Source organism: Amblyraja radiata, chromosome 22 (assembly GCF_010909765.2).
Source record: "Amblyraja radiata isolate CabotCenter1 chromosome 22, sAmbRad1.1.pri, whole genome shotgun sequence".
NCBI lineage: Eukaryota > Metazoa > Chordata > Chondrichthyes > Rajiformes > Rajidae > Amblyraja > Amblyraja radiata.
Window position 1 is genome coordinate 23,357,210 of NC_045977.1, and position 15,610 is coordinate 23,372,819.

Consider the following 15,610-nt stretch of genomic DNA (forward strand, 5'->3'; position numbering starts at 1 on the left):
TGGTTTTAAGGCACGTGGGGACAACTGCTTGGGCAAGTGACAGGTTGAAGATGTCAGTCTAGACGTCTGTCAGCTGCGCAGCACAGGCCCTGTGGACGCGCCCGGGGATGCCGTCAGGGCCAGCAGCCTTACGTGCATTAGTCCTACTCAGTGCCACGTAGGGGGTGAGTGTGAGGGGTTGGTGATCAGCAGGGAGCACAGCCTTGATGGCTGTCTCTAGATTGTCCCTGTCAAAGCGGCCATAGAAGTGGTTAAGCTCCTCAAGGAAGGAGGCGTCGTTGGATGTGGGGGTGGTGTTGGTGGGTCTATAGTCCGTGATGGCCTGGATGCCTTGCCACATATAACCATACGTCGGGGGTCGGAGTTGTTGTTGAAGTGCTCCTCAGTCCTGAGCTTATGGCAGTGCTTGGCCTTCTTGATGCCCCTCTTCAGGTGAGCCCTGGATGAACTGTAGGCTCGAGCATCGCCTGACCTGAAAGCGGCGTCCCGTGCTTTCAGCAGTAGCCTGACCTCGCTGTTCATCCATGGCTTCTGATTCGGGAATATGGTCACCCGTTTGAGGGAGGTGACACTATTGATGGTGGAGTTTATAAACTCCAGAACAGAGGATGTGTAGGAATCAATGTCCGTGTGGGAGTCAAGGGTGGCCTGGGCTGCAAACGCCTTCCAGTCAGTGTTTCCAAAACACTGCTGAAGTGTGGAGTCCGCTTCCTCTGACCAGACATTAACTGTCCTCACAGTGGGTTTAACCCGTCTGATGAGTGTGGAGTACTTGGGGAGCAGGAACAATGAGAGGTGATCAGACTGACCAAGGTGGGGGAGGGGGACGGCTTTGTAAGCTTCAGCCATGTAATAACACCTTTACTGCAGTCTTGTGCTTTGATTCTACCGCTTGGATCTAATAGGTGAGGTAGGTTGGTTAATTGCTGATCAGTATGTCAGATGATCAAGTTTGTAGTTTATGTGGAGGAAGGGTTAGCACAAGAAGTCACTGGATTGAATGGAGTAGGCTGTAGAATGAATATGACTGGAGTTATGCGTGATGGCAAGAAATGTATACTCAAGTATTCCATAGTTATGTGTGGTTGGTATGCTTAAGCTGTTTTATTTACCTTCAGTTTTGTTTGTTGCATAGGTCAAGTTCGAACCCTCAGAACAAGCAGCACCTCAGAGACATGGTGCAGGAGAAGTAAGATTTTTCTTTGTTACGATATATTGGGATCCTCATGTTTGGACAGTCCTATCCAAAATGTTGGAGAGTTGTAGTTACAAAGAGAGTTTTTATAGGATTCTTTACCATGAACATTTAAATGAGGAAAAGGGTGGACCAAGCAGGTTCCTCAAACCACCTCCACTATTCAGCAAGATTCTGGTTGATCCTTCACCTCAACACTTTCTCAATAACTGGCATTGCTGTAACAATATTATTAATGTCTGTCAGAGTGAGAGCTTGCATCCACCCATCCATACTCTGCACTAAACTTGGCATTTTCATAGCAAGGAACTGAAAAATGAAGAAGCAGACAGAGTTTGACAAGATGGATGGGTAAAGTGAAAGGAAAATCAAAAGTATTTTATAAACAAAAGAAAAGAACCTGGAAGAACAGTGGGATCATATGGATCTGGGCAGACAATCCTGTAGAAAGAGCAATGTCTAAGTGTGCTAAGTGAACATTTGAAATCTGGTTCCTCACGAGAAATGTGAGCTGCCAGCATAATTTAAACGTGTAAGTCATTATAAAGCAAAGAATGATAGGGAATAGCTGTTTCTCAGACTGGAGACTGGTAGACATAGTTGTTTGACAGTGGTCAGCGCTGTGTTGAAAGGGGTTGTAGGGAAAGAGAAATGAATGGAAATCATTGGATAGTTCTTGCAAATGTTCACAAGCATGGTGAGCAAACTAGAAGACTTTGGTGCAGTATTCCACTGCTTGGGCTCATTATCAGTAATAGAATCATTGAGGGGATGGTTGAATGCTGATCTGTATCATTTTCACAAGCAATGGATGAAAGTGACATAAGGGCAGTAAGATTTCTTTACGTGGTGAAAGCAGAATGACTAACTTCAAACCAATGGTGTTTTCATGCTCTGAATGTGTAGGAAAGAACTGCAGTTGCTGGTTTAAATCGAAGGTAGGCATAAAATGCAGGAAGCTTCTCTGGGGAGAAGGAATGGGTGACATTTCAGGTTGAGACCCTTCTTCATCCATTCCTTCTCTCCAGAGATGCTGTCTGTCCTGCTGAGTTACTCCAGCATTTTGTGTGTATTTTCATGCTCTGAAGTTAGGTTTAAATTTTGAGGGGTGATATTTAAATTCTTTACCTAGTCAAATTATTTATATGAAGAATTTATAACATGATCAACACTTTGAGCCTTGCAGGCTTTAAAAACTGTATTTGTAAAGGTCATTTACACCTATCCTTTAACTCTCGCTTAAGTGACAGGAATGGGGAAAGTAGGAGCCTCCAATGCTCCTCCATATAACAATATAAAGGATCAACTTGCACAGTGAATCAAATATTCTTGTGTTTTTGTAGGGGTTAGAAATAATGGAGCATCCACCTGCCACCAGTTCAACCCGGAACATAATGGAACAGATTGGTGAGTGAGTAATGGAACAGTTATAAACTTCATGGTGCGAGTAAATAGACTGGCAGTCTTTAAACTTTTATTTGTTAAACTATCATTGACATTTTCTCTTCTGTAAGTGCTCAACTTGATGGTGGAGTAGTACAACATATTTTTATCTGGGAATTGGAAGAAAATCTAATGCGCTTTCTAATGTGTTGTTTTATTCCCTGTGTGACCAGAGCAAGCTGTTCAAGAGACACCAGAACACGCTAAAGAGCGCTCAGAATATGTTCGGGTCAGACGGGCACCGCCCGCTCCCCGGCTTGAAACTCCACCCAGGTGAAGTACTTCAGCTCGTAGTAACCCCTCATCAATTAATTTATTCTTCCGGAGTTTGGCTTGAACAAGATATGCAACCAACATTCCATACTAGGGATTGGGTAAAACATAAATATAGGTACAAGGACATTTTTTTCTGTTTGTTTTCTCAGCAATGTGTCCCGTGCTAATGAATGGCAAATCACAGCCGCTTACTTACCCTTTTAGTCACATCTATTAATCAGATCTTTTTTTAGGTCCAATCTCATAGCATCATTCCTGAAGAACCATTTTCCCCTATTAGCCACCATGCTCACCATCTGAGGAATCGTCTCGTGTGAATAGTAAATACAACACTGTTATTAAAACCCTTGTTAACTAACACACACACACACACACACACACACACACACACACACACACACACACACACACACACACACACACACACACACTCACACTCACACTCACACTCACACTCACACTCACACTCACACTCACACTCACACTCACACACACACATCGCAAAGGTGGGGGCCAGGGAAAGCGGAGGAGCGCTGTCTGAAATTCACACCCGCGATGAACAGGAAGGTAAAAGACGGCTGGCACAGTGTACGGTAAGTCCTTTAGAGAGCGGGGAGGGGGGAGAAAGGGGGAAGAAGGAGTGGAGCCACTTTTAAGAAGCCAGACAACTTTTAATAAAGTTTAGCGGGCATTTAACATTACCGGTCGGTTTTCCTTGGTTCTGAAAACTCCAATGAGCCTATTAAAATGCCCGGTCAGCAAAGGAGATTGCCTACGGCTACCTCGACTGCCTATAATTACATGGCGACCCCACTACCACTGCTTTACGAGTTCAAAAGAACCATGCAGACCAATTTTTATCCTCGAACAAACTGAGGCCGCGAGTATGCGGAAACTTCTCTCGAGCATGAAGGAGAGTTCCAGTGACCTAAGACCACGTGTCAATCATGCTGCGAGTTTGTGGCGAGCGCAAACTCTTCTAAACTCGCAAATTAGGTTGCCATAGTGGGACAGGCCCTTCAGTCTTCAGTGAGCCAGGGCTGAAACCATCCCATTGTCGACAATAGCAGCCTGTGCTCTTCTATGTTTTTTTTCGTTTAAAATCTGCAAAACAAAATCTATACAATTAAAAGTGCACTGCATTAAACAAGTAATGTTCCTGCTGAATAATTAAAGATTGAAACCGCGGAAAGTTCTAGATCTGCTTTTACTTTCTGGAATTTGGTTCTGGTGTGTTGAAAAGTTGTAAACCAGTCTGTGCTTTGTTTACAGGGATGAGATTCCACACTCCCGAAGCTTTGAGTAGATTTGGCTTCTCTGGGGTAAGTGCCATTGGCAAATAGGCAGCAAAGTCTAAAGTATAGGTAACTCCTTGCACATTACTGGGAGCTTGCATTCCTGAAAAATGTGTCCATATTACAATTTCTCATTACGGGAAGCTGAATCATATGTGCATGGTTCAAGAAACACCTTAAAATTATTTTTATTTATTTTTTCTTTGCATAATTTCTGTGAGAACATTCTAGATTCTGTGTCTCAAGTTCTTGGGTTTGCTTTGAAATGTGGAAAGAACAAATGCCTGACTAGCTTGGATGGGGCATCTTGGTCAGAGTTGGGCTGAAGATCCTATTTCTGTGCTGTATGACTTTTTGATTCTATAAATAGGCCCTTTAGCCAACCATGTTCATGCTGACCATCAAGTACACATCTGTACGGATCCCATAGCCTACAGGATTTTGGCAATTTATGCGCCTGTCTTGAATTGCCAGAATATTCAACAAGATCTGTAACCCCCCCCCCCCCCCTACCATTTACTGTCTACTTGACCCTACCTACATTTACCTCCCAAAGTGCAATACCCTACTCTTGTTCAGTTTAAACTCCATCTGCCAGTTGCAGTTTGTCAGGAAAGGTATCTGCACCTTGAGTGGAGCACACTGCAACACTGAAATGAAAAGGCAAAATGCTGGAAACAGCTAGTTGGGCAGCTTTTTTTGAAAGACGAATATTTCGAGTCGGAGACCATTATTCAGAATTAGGAAAGTGAGTTTGAAAACGTTATGTCTGTTTTTATTTAACTCTAATTCCTGATTCCACTGCGGTCAGTGCTGAAGCAAGCCAAGCAATGGAGCTGCAATGATACATCTTCACATGGAGCTATGGTATGGTACTTTATTTGTCACATGTACCAAGATACAGTGAAATTCATTACAAGATACAGTTCAGTACAAGTCTCACTATATATAAGCACTTAGATACATATTAGGTAAGCATCTCAGATACAGTACAAGTGTATACCAGTAGAAACATAGAAATAGGTGCAGGAGTAGGCCATTCGGCCCTTCGAGCCTGATCATGGTTGATCAGTAGTACACTGTGACAGTATACAGAGTCGCCAGTTTCATGCCATTTTCAAGTCCCAGTTGTTGTAAATGCAGGGATCTTGATCTGACCATGAAGGTCTGTAATCCTGGTGGCGTTGCAAGGTCGGCCTGGCCAAGCGTAGCCATATCCTCCGCCGCTCCTCCAAAGCTGTTGGCTGCGTCTGGTCCACGTCCTCTGCCTCTCGGAGCAGCGCCCGGTATAGCCAAACCCCAGGCAGCTACCGGTGCTCCGGTGGCCCACTCCACTGTCAGGGCGCTGCACCCCCTCCCGCAGACAGTCTGCATACCGGCCCTCCGGGTGGGTACCCGTGGATCCGCAGCAGGCCGGTTCCAGTCTGCGGCATGTGTCCTCCTTCCGTGGTGGGCGAGCCCGCAGTCTGCGGCGGGCAGGCGGGCTGGGCCTGCGACACAGGTCCACCGTCCACGGTGGGCGAGTCCCACTCTGACTGGATGCCACAAGACCATCTCTTGTTCACTAAACCGCAGGACAGGTGGCAGACGTTGTAAGCAATTGACTTAGCATTTTCTCCAGACTACCTGGTGCTCTTTTTTTCCTAAAACACTAGGTCAAGGTCATTGAAATGAGAATACAGTGCATTTCTGGCCTGCATAGTCTGGGTGCAGCTGAATCGTTGACAGGAGGAGGGCAGCAGGAGACTGAAGACTGTCACTGTTTCTCTCCACTCTGTCAGGTCTAATCCGAGCCTTCTGTTCACTCTTTGTCTCGTGATTTTTTTAAAGCAGTTATTTCCATTTAACAGGATATAAAAAATACTGTAGTAGGCCAAGAAGACTGCTCACAAACTCTGTCTGTAGCTGAGTGATGGGTGGGCAGTAAATCACGACCTTGCTGTAGATGAATAAAAGAATTACGCCCTGGCATAATTAAAACATTGCGCACTGTACTAACTGCATTGGACTTTACCACCCACCCCTCTTGCCATCCTGGGTAACAGGACTGCAGCATGACAGTGGCACAGCAGGGGATGCTGCTGCCTCACAACTCCAATGACCCAACTTTGATCTTGCCTCCGCTGCTGTTTGCATGTTCTCCCTGTGACCTCCAGTTGCTCCCTTCTCCTCTCACATCCCAAAGCCGCACTGATTGGTAAGTTAGTTGGCTGCTATAAATTGTCCTAGTGTGGTTGGTGGTAGGAGAACAGAGTCGTTGAGCCATACAGCACGGACACATGCCCTTCAGCCCTTCATCCAATGTACCTGACTGAGCAAGTCCCCAATTGCATGCGCCTGGCCTTTCCTGTCCATGCAATCAGTGTCATCGTGTCTTTTAAATGTTGTAATTGTACCCACTTTTACCACTCCCTCTGGGCTCAATATTCTTTATGACCATAAGGAAGTATCATCTAAGTCCTTTCTCTCAGGGTTCATTAAATACATGTCACTGTCGCAGGACATGCAGCAGCTGGTTGCACACAGCAAGATCCCACCAATATCAACGATGCAACAGTTACTTTGATTGTCATGTACCTTGAGACAGTGAATGTTTTGTGTGCAGTAAAATCATACAATGCAGAAGCTTAATCATAAGTAAGAGTTTAATGATTGTAGTGTTAAAACAGTAGATTTCAATGATTCGGGGACATCGAAGGCAGATAGTACCTCAGTTTATCCTATCCCATATGTGAATATAGAGGGATATGGATTATGTGCAGGCAGATAAGAGTTGGTCTTGGCATCGTGTTTAGCACAGAGATTGTGGGCCAAAGGGCCTGTTTCTGTGCTGTACTATCCCCAAAATGGTGGCATCACCTACGTTGTGGCACCCCAGCTAGTCGCACTCCTTGCCCTGTCCCGCGGCCCCTTGCCTCTGATTTTACTCCTATAAATTACCACAGAGTGAACAGATCAGTAGAGATTTGATCGAATCTGTATATCTCTCGTTTGTACAATGTAACGTCACAGCGGACGGGTATGTTTTCCAGAAGTCACTGGGGGACACGGTGGCCAAGGCCACAGGAGCACATTGGGAAAGGCTTGATCTACTGCCTGTATTCCGCTCCGAGCCACCTGCTGTCATGCCTGGCTTTGGAGGCAGGGAAGGCAGCACCCCGCCAATGCTAACCATCAGTCTGCTTTGTCCCTCAGGTGACACGGTGGCTTTCGTGCTGTTGCTGCTTCTACTTGTGAATTCAGCCGTTGAGGGTTGTGATTGGGCAGAACCTGTTCTATTACTGGGTTCTCATCGAACCTCACTGCTGGATACGGATCACCGTTCTGTTCGATGGATATTCTTACAGTTGAAAATTAAGACCAACAGTTTTGAAGTGTTTGCCAGTATGATTGTGTGTTTCACAATGCATCTGTGGACGATCTTACCATCTGGAAGCTCTGCTATTGCACACTCCTCCAAGGTTATCCCACAATCCTCAGCTCGGGTTCCTTCTCTTTCTGAAAACTTGTGGGATATCCTTTAATTTCAAATTGAAAAGCTGAGTATTACTTTTCATAATTATGGCCATTGCATAGTTTGTGATCTATTAATGTGCTTGTGTGCCTTGCTGTGATGGATCAAATATTTTTTTAATCCTCTGATTAGCATGATTTTGACAGCAGACAATGTGATTTTACATGTATGTGTGATTTAAAAGTAGTCTTAAGTTTGTGGTCAACATCTTTATTGAAAGGTATAGTTTTAAATGTAAAGGCCTGAACAGGTGTATTGGCCCGCCCCTCCCTGGCTATGCTTGTGCTTATGACAAATCATCTGTATCCTGATGTGCTCATAAACAACAGCCTCATTGGGTGACAGGGAATTTTAGACTGGAGAGCAAATTTGATATTGGTCCACTTGTTAGCACAACTCTACCTTGAGCGGGCATCGTTTACTTCAGCTGACTCCAGACTTTGATTGTCCGTGCCTGTTAACTGTGGACCTTGCTTCTTCCCCTGAATGATTTCCTCTCTGCACCATTATCATTCCCCGCTGCTGATGAAGCCTCAAATTCTCCATCGGTTGGGAAAATGGTTTGTTCCAGAATAACAGCCTTCTAATTCAACCGGCCTGCGGCTCACAAGCGTGAAGTCTCCAGCCCACTGAGTGAACTGGGAGTCTGATGGCTGTCAGCATTGGTATGTCAGATCATTAGTTGTGGGGGCAGAACCGAGTATTAGTTGTGTGGCACCGAGTCCCACTGCTCACTCATTTACAATCCAGTCATTTTCCACTTGGAACACCCCACCCCTATTTCCTTGTTGTCTTGTCTTCATGCTCTGCTTGATGATGTGGGAGCAGCCAAGAAATGTGAAAAAGTACGGAAAATAAACTGGTTTTAAAACTTTTCCACTGTTCTTGTTCTTATACTTCCCCAGCTGCAGTAAGTTGGGAAACAATAGCTGATCTTCAGTAGGAAAGGACTTATTACTGGCAGAAATCTTCTCTCTATCTGAGAATTAGTTACACGTGGACTCTCCAGGACGCTGCCTGAATGCAGTGAGTAGGATGAGCCTGGAGGAGTTGCTGGTGTAATACTTTAGCCGTGTTCACAGTGCTAGTTATTTTGGAACAATGCAGAAAATTCAGGTATAGTCATTTTTCAGATAATCATGCTTCTCGTAGAATTTTCTGAAGTTTTACATCTTTCATTTATTTGAAAATTAGGGGCAAAAATGCTGCATCAGAGTCATACAACCCTTCAGCCCATCGTGTCCATGCCAGCCATCAAGTACCACTGTACAAATCCCCTTTCCCACTGCAGCACTTGGCCTTTCATTACATAAGCATTTTGCATACATCTGTAAATACATGATAACCTGTTGCCCAACTGCACTAATCCCATTTGCCCACATTAGGTCCATATCCTCAGCCTACCTAAATACCTTCATAAATGTTCAGTTGTTGTGGCAGTGAGTTGCAGATATGTAGGTCCCATATCTGAGCACTCGGCAGTGTTAGGTGGAGTGTGCCAATACCCAGAGGTTTGGGTAGAAAACGGGAGTTGTTGGAGTGCATATTTCAGAGAGTTTACACTAACCTAAAAGAAAATTGCTTAATTTATCCATATAATACATGTGACTATATGTAGGAAAATTAGGAATCTTTCTGCAACAAATGGGGCATATCTATAAATGGCATATATATATAAACGGTATATTTAAATGGTATTTATGTAAACCATTGTCTTGGTTTGTTTAGCAGGTGTTCATGGAAAGTTTCAAATCTGATTATAGAGATTCCTGTCTGTGCCACTTTGAATCAGTGCTCGTTCTCAGCAGATGTGTTGATTCAGTAAGGTGTGGGCATGCTCAACAAATCTGTTATAGTTTCAGATATAAAATTTAACAAGGTTTCATATTGCACATTAATGACCAGCAAAATCATAGTGGCGGGGTCACTGGGAGTGGAGAAGTCTGCTGGAGAAATAAAAAAACAGCAGTAAACCAGGTTAGATGGTCGTGATTTAAGATTCGAGAATATGAATGGATTTCAAGAGAGAAGTAGAGAATGCAAAATCTGAATGTTTGTCAATAATCGAACTGGCAGCAGATTTAAAACAGTGGAAATATAGCGCAACATGTGAACATGGGAAATATTACAGATAATGAAGGTAGAGGGGGAAATGCTCGTTAACAGCAATCTAATGGCATACACTGTATGTTGGGATTGGATTTACAGATGTACTGTACATTATCACCCAGAGAAACTGCAGATGTGGAGTTTAACTTGCTAGGTCTGAACTCCCTACCACAAAACTGTCTGCTTCCTTCATCTTTAGAGGAACCAAAGTTTTAGTCACATTTCCTAACATCACCTTGTGTGGCTTAATGTCAAAGTTTACTAGGCTTGCAAAACACCTTGGAATGTTGCAGGCCCAATATAAATGTTATTTTCATGAGAACCACCAGGTCTGATTCCTTGTCATTGCATCCTGACCTTTTCTACATTTGCAGAAAATCCACGCCGCACTTGTGTTGCCCTAAACACTACAGGATTGGGCAGGGTCGGTGCATGGTACGCTTCTGGTCCATGGCAGCCCCTCTGGAATTGATTTAGCTGGGCTTTCATTTTACTGGTGTTGCTTGTTTTTACCAGCAGATGGCAGCACTGAACTGGAAATATTCAAAATCCAACCCATGTTAAACTAGCAAGAATCTTCAAGTCAATAATGTTTGTGTGTCATATGTACTGACAACAGAACAATGGCATTCTTGCAGCAGTATAATAGGTGTGAAAACATAACGCAAGATGTAATAAAGTTCATTAAATTAATGACTATAAATTAATAACTGGGCGGTACGGTGGCGCAGCGGTAGAGTTGCTGCCTTACAGCGCCGGAGACCTGGGTTCGATCTCGACTACAGGTGCTGTCTGTATGGCGTTTGCATGTTCTCCTCATGACCGAGTGGGTTTTCTCTGAGATCTTTGGTTTCCTTCCACACTTCAAAAGACGCACAGGTGTGTAGATAAATTGGCTTGGTAAATGTAAAACAATTGCCACTAGTGTGTAGGATAGTGTTAATATGCGGGGATTGCTGGTTGTTAGGCTGTAGGGCCTGTTTCCACGCTGTATCACTAAACAAAACCACAATACTAGTGTAAAAAATACACTGAGTCCTTGGTGCAACCAAAGATAGTTTATAGATATTCATATTTGAGATTAGTGTTATGTAAGTATGTTAAGTATTAGTGTTTGGAATCATGACAGAAGCCTCCTCATGGCGATCTCTGACGTGTCGGGCGACAATTCTGTCAACATGTTGGACGACGACAGAAGCCAACAGCGAGCTACATCGTCTGACACGTGAGCGAACGAACGAGTGTTTTGTAGTGTTCAAGAGCCTGATGGTCATTGGGAAGAAGCTGTTCTTGAACCTGGTGGTTATGGTTCTCAGACTCCTGTATCTCCTTCCTGACGGTAGGAGTGAATTGAGAGCATGGCCAGGGTGTCGGTCTTAGCTGATACTGGCTGCCTTTTTAAGGCAGTGCCTCCTATTCATCCTTCATTGGTGGGGAGGTCTGTACCTGGAATGGACAGGACAATATCTTATGCTGTGTCTTATGGTTTATTTCTTATTATGCTGTGGAAAGGGGAGGGGGTCAAAACTGGGTGTACTACTGTTACAACTCGTATTCAGGTAATGGACTGAAGCTGCAGTTTCAGTTGGTCATCTGTGTGCTTCCCATGCCAAACGGTTTCTGAGCCTGAAGGCTGAGATACTAAAGTTATCCGCGAGGAGACACTACTCTTCATGAGACATTCCACCAGAGCGAGGAAATACCCCTACACCCCTCTCCCCCCACACTCCCTTTCTCCTCCACACTCCCTTTCTCTCATCTCTTCCCCCACACCCTCTTTCTCCCCTATGTCCCACCTGGGCTCGCACCGATTTCTCCCCTCCCACTTCCCCTAGCTTCCTTCCTCTGGCTTCACTATTTGTGACTCTTCAATCCTTTTGTCTCACCTCTTTTTTCATATCTTGACTTCATCCAACCATCTGCCCCTCGTCTGTGTTCACCTATTACCTGCCACACTTTGTCCTGCCCCCCCCATATTCTTCTAGCTTTCTCTTCCCACCCTCCACAATCAGCCTGAAGAAGAATACCAACCCAAAACATAACCTATTCATGTTCTCCAGAGATGCTGCCTGATCGGCTTTAAACCTTCCATCACTATTTTGGTTGAGGATGATATGAATTCAGTGTTGTAACAGGATATTTAAAACTGAGAAAGAGACAGGGCAACGAAACACAGACCCGTCCCAAACTAACAGCCGAAGATTTTTGGAAGCACTCAGCAGGCCAGGCAGCATCTGTAATTGGAGAGATAGAGTAAATCTTCAGGTTGAAGGCCTTACACTGACCTGGATGCAAAGCAAAGACAGAGCATACAACAGAGGCAGGATAATCAAGAAAAATGGATGTGGATTTGTAAAGTGAAGACCATGTCCAGCCTAATTAACCATTAGATGATATTCAGTCAAATATCTACAGGGAACAATGTATTGTAAGATAGACACGAAAAGCAGGAGTAACTCAGCGGGACAGGCAGCATCTCTAGAGAGAAGGAATGGATGGCTTTTCGGGTCAAGACCCTTCTTCAGACTGGTTAGGGATAAGGGAAACGAGAGATATAGATGTGGAGAGATAAGGAACAATGAATGAAAGATATGCAAAGAAGTAACGATAAAGGAAACAGGCCATTGTAAGCTGTTTGTAGGGTGAATATTAGGTTAGTGTGACTTCTGATGGGTGGGGGAGGGATAGAGTGAGAGGGAATGCCGGGGCTACCTGAAGTGAGAGAAATCAATATTCATACCACTGGGCTTTAAGCTGCCCAAGCGAAATATGAGATGCTATTTCTCCAATTTGTGTTTAGCCTCACTTTGACAATGGAGGAGATCGAGGACAGAAAGGTCTGTGTAGGAATGGGAAGGAGAATTAAAGTGTTCAGCAACTGAAAGATCAAGTTGGTTCTCGTGAACTGAGTGAAGGTGTTCTGCGAAATGATCGCTCTGCGTTTGGTCTCGCCGATGTATAAGAGTCCACTACTTCAACAACGGATACAGTAGATGAGGTTGGAGGAGGTGCAAGTGAACCTCTGCCGAACCTGAAAGGACTGTCGGGGTCCCTGGACAGAGTCGAGGGAGGAGGTATAGCGACAGGTGTTGCATCGGCGATAGTTTGGGTGGGAAGGGCTGAGTTAACCAGGGAGTTGCGGAGGGAGCGGTCTCTGCAGAAGGCGGAAAGAACGGTCTCTGCGGAAGGCGGAAAGGGGTGGAGATGGGAAAATGGCTAGTGGTGGGATCCCGTTGGAGGTGGTGGAAATTTTGGAGGATGTATGCGTTGTCTGCGACGACTGATGGGGTGGAAGGTAAGGACTAAGTGGACTCTGTTTCTGTTGCGACTAGGGGGATGGGGAGCAAGGGCGGAGCTGCGGGGTACCAAGGAGACACGAGTGAGGGCCTCATCTATGATGGGAGAAGGGAACCCCCTTCCCAAAAGAATGAGGACATTTTGGATGTTCTAGTATGGAACACCTGATCTTGGGCGCAGATGCCGCGTAGACGGAGGAATTGGGAGTAAGGGTTAGAGTCTTTGCAGGAAGCAGGGTGGGAAGAAGTGTAGTTGAGATAGTTGTGGGAGTCAGTGGGTTTGTAATAGAGGTCTGTCAATAGTCTTTCTTGTGATGGAGACTGTGAGATCAAGAAAGGGGAGGGTGGTGTCGGAGATAGTCCAAGTAAATTTGAGTGCAGGATGAAAACTGGTGGTGAAGTTGATGAAGTCCATGAGTTCTGTGTGGGTGCAGGAGGTAGCACCGATGCAGTCATCAATGTAACGGAGATAGAGTTTGGGGATAGGGCCAGTGTATGCCTGGAACAGGGATTGTTCAATGTACCCTACAAAGAGGCAGGCATAGCTGGGGCCCATGTGATGTGGGTGCTACACCTTGGAATTGGGAGGAGTCAAAGGAGAAGTTGTTGATGGTGATCACCAGCTCCTCCTTCCAGAGTAGAGTGTTGGTAGAGGGAAATTGGATGGTTCTGCGGTCGAGGAAGAAACGGAGGGCTTTAAGGCCTTCCTGGTGGAGGATGCTGTAGAGTGACTGAACGTCCAAAGTAAAGATGAGGGAGTGGGGGCTCTGAAAGGGGAAGTCATTGGAGAGACGAAAGGCATGTAAAGTATCTTGGACATAGGTCGCAAGAGATTGGACCAGGGGGGATAGTATGGAGTCGAGGTGTATAGAAATTATTTCCGTGGGACAGGAGCAGGCAGAAACAATGGGTCTGCTAGGGTAGTTGTGTTTGTGGATTTTGGGGAGAAGGTAAAAACAGGCTGTGCGGGACTGGGAAACGATAAGGTTGGAGGCTGTGGAATGCAGACAGCCAGAAGTGATGAAGTCGGTAATGGTGTTTGAGATTAAGGTCTGGTGCTCATCTCTGGGATCGTGGTCCAAGGATAAGTAGGAGGAGGTGTCAGAGTTGCCGCCTGGCTTCAGCCCGGCAGAGGTCAGATCGCTAGACTACCCTTGTTGGTGGGTTTGATTATAATGTCAGGGTTGCTGCAGAGTGAGCGGAGGGCTGTACGTTCAGAGGGGGTGAGTTAAGGGGAGTTGAAAAGTTGAGGCGGTTGATGTCACGCTGGCAGTTAGAAATAAAGAGGTCTAGAGAGGGTAGAAGGCTGTTCTGGGGAGTCCAAGAGAAGGGGGACTGGTGGAGACGGGAGAAAGGGTCCCATTCCTACACAGACCATTCCTACTAGATCTCACCGTCTCCATCACAGGAAACAGACTATTGACTGACTGACTCCCATAGCTATCTAGACTACACTTCTTCCCACCCTGCTTCCTGTAAAGACTAAACCTTACTCCCAATTCCTCTGTCTTCGCCGCATCTGCACCCAGGATGAGGTGTTCCACACCAGTGCATCGGAGATGTCCTCATTCTTTAGGAAACGGGGGTTCCCCTCTGGCTCTCACTAGGGTCTCCTCGATATCCTGCAGCTCTGCTTTTGCTTCCCTCTCTCCCCACCCCCCACCCCCCCTGTCCCATTCTGTCCCATTCGTACCAAGGACAGAGTCCCCATTGTCCTCACCTTCCACCCCATCAGCCGTCGCACACAGCATATAATCCTCCAACATTTTCGCAACCTCCAACCGGATCCCACTACTGGCCACATCTTCCCATCTCCTCCCCTTTCTGCTTTCCGCAGAGGCCGTTCCTTTCGGAAACTCCCTGGTCAACTCGTCCCTTCCCACCCAAACCACCCCCTCCCCAGGTACTTTCCCCTGCAACCGCAGTTCCTTCTTACACAATGCATTAGGAGACCCTATTTCCATTCCTATGATCAGCAGAGATAGCAAAGAAAATCCCTACCTTTCAACCAAATCAAAACACATGTACAACATAGAGGGAGGGCATACACGGAGGGTGCCTGGTCTGCGCTGCTAGGGGTGGTGGAGGTAGATATGACGGTGGTATCTAAGAGGTGTTCGGTTATGCATATGGAGGGATATCGATCACGTGAAGCGATAGAAAATTAGTTTAGCAGCATCATGTTCAGCACCACAGCACGGACATCGTGGGCCGAAGGTTCTGTGTTGAACTAATATGTTCTAACAACGTTTAAGAGATATATGAACAGGTATATGCATGGAAAAATAGTTTAGAAGGACCAAGTGCGAGCAAATTGAATTGGGCATCTTGGTGGGCATGGAGGAGTTGGGCCGAAGGGCTTGTCCATAGACGCTGCCTGTTGGGTGTTTGCAGTTTGTTGGCCCGCCCCTGTCCCTGGTCAGTGGCGGTGTTTGTGGGATGTGCCTCCTGTGACTCGGCATCAGGTGCCGCTGATCAGGGG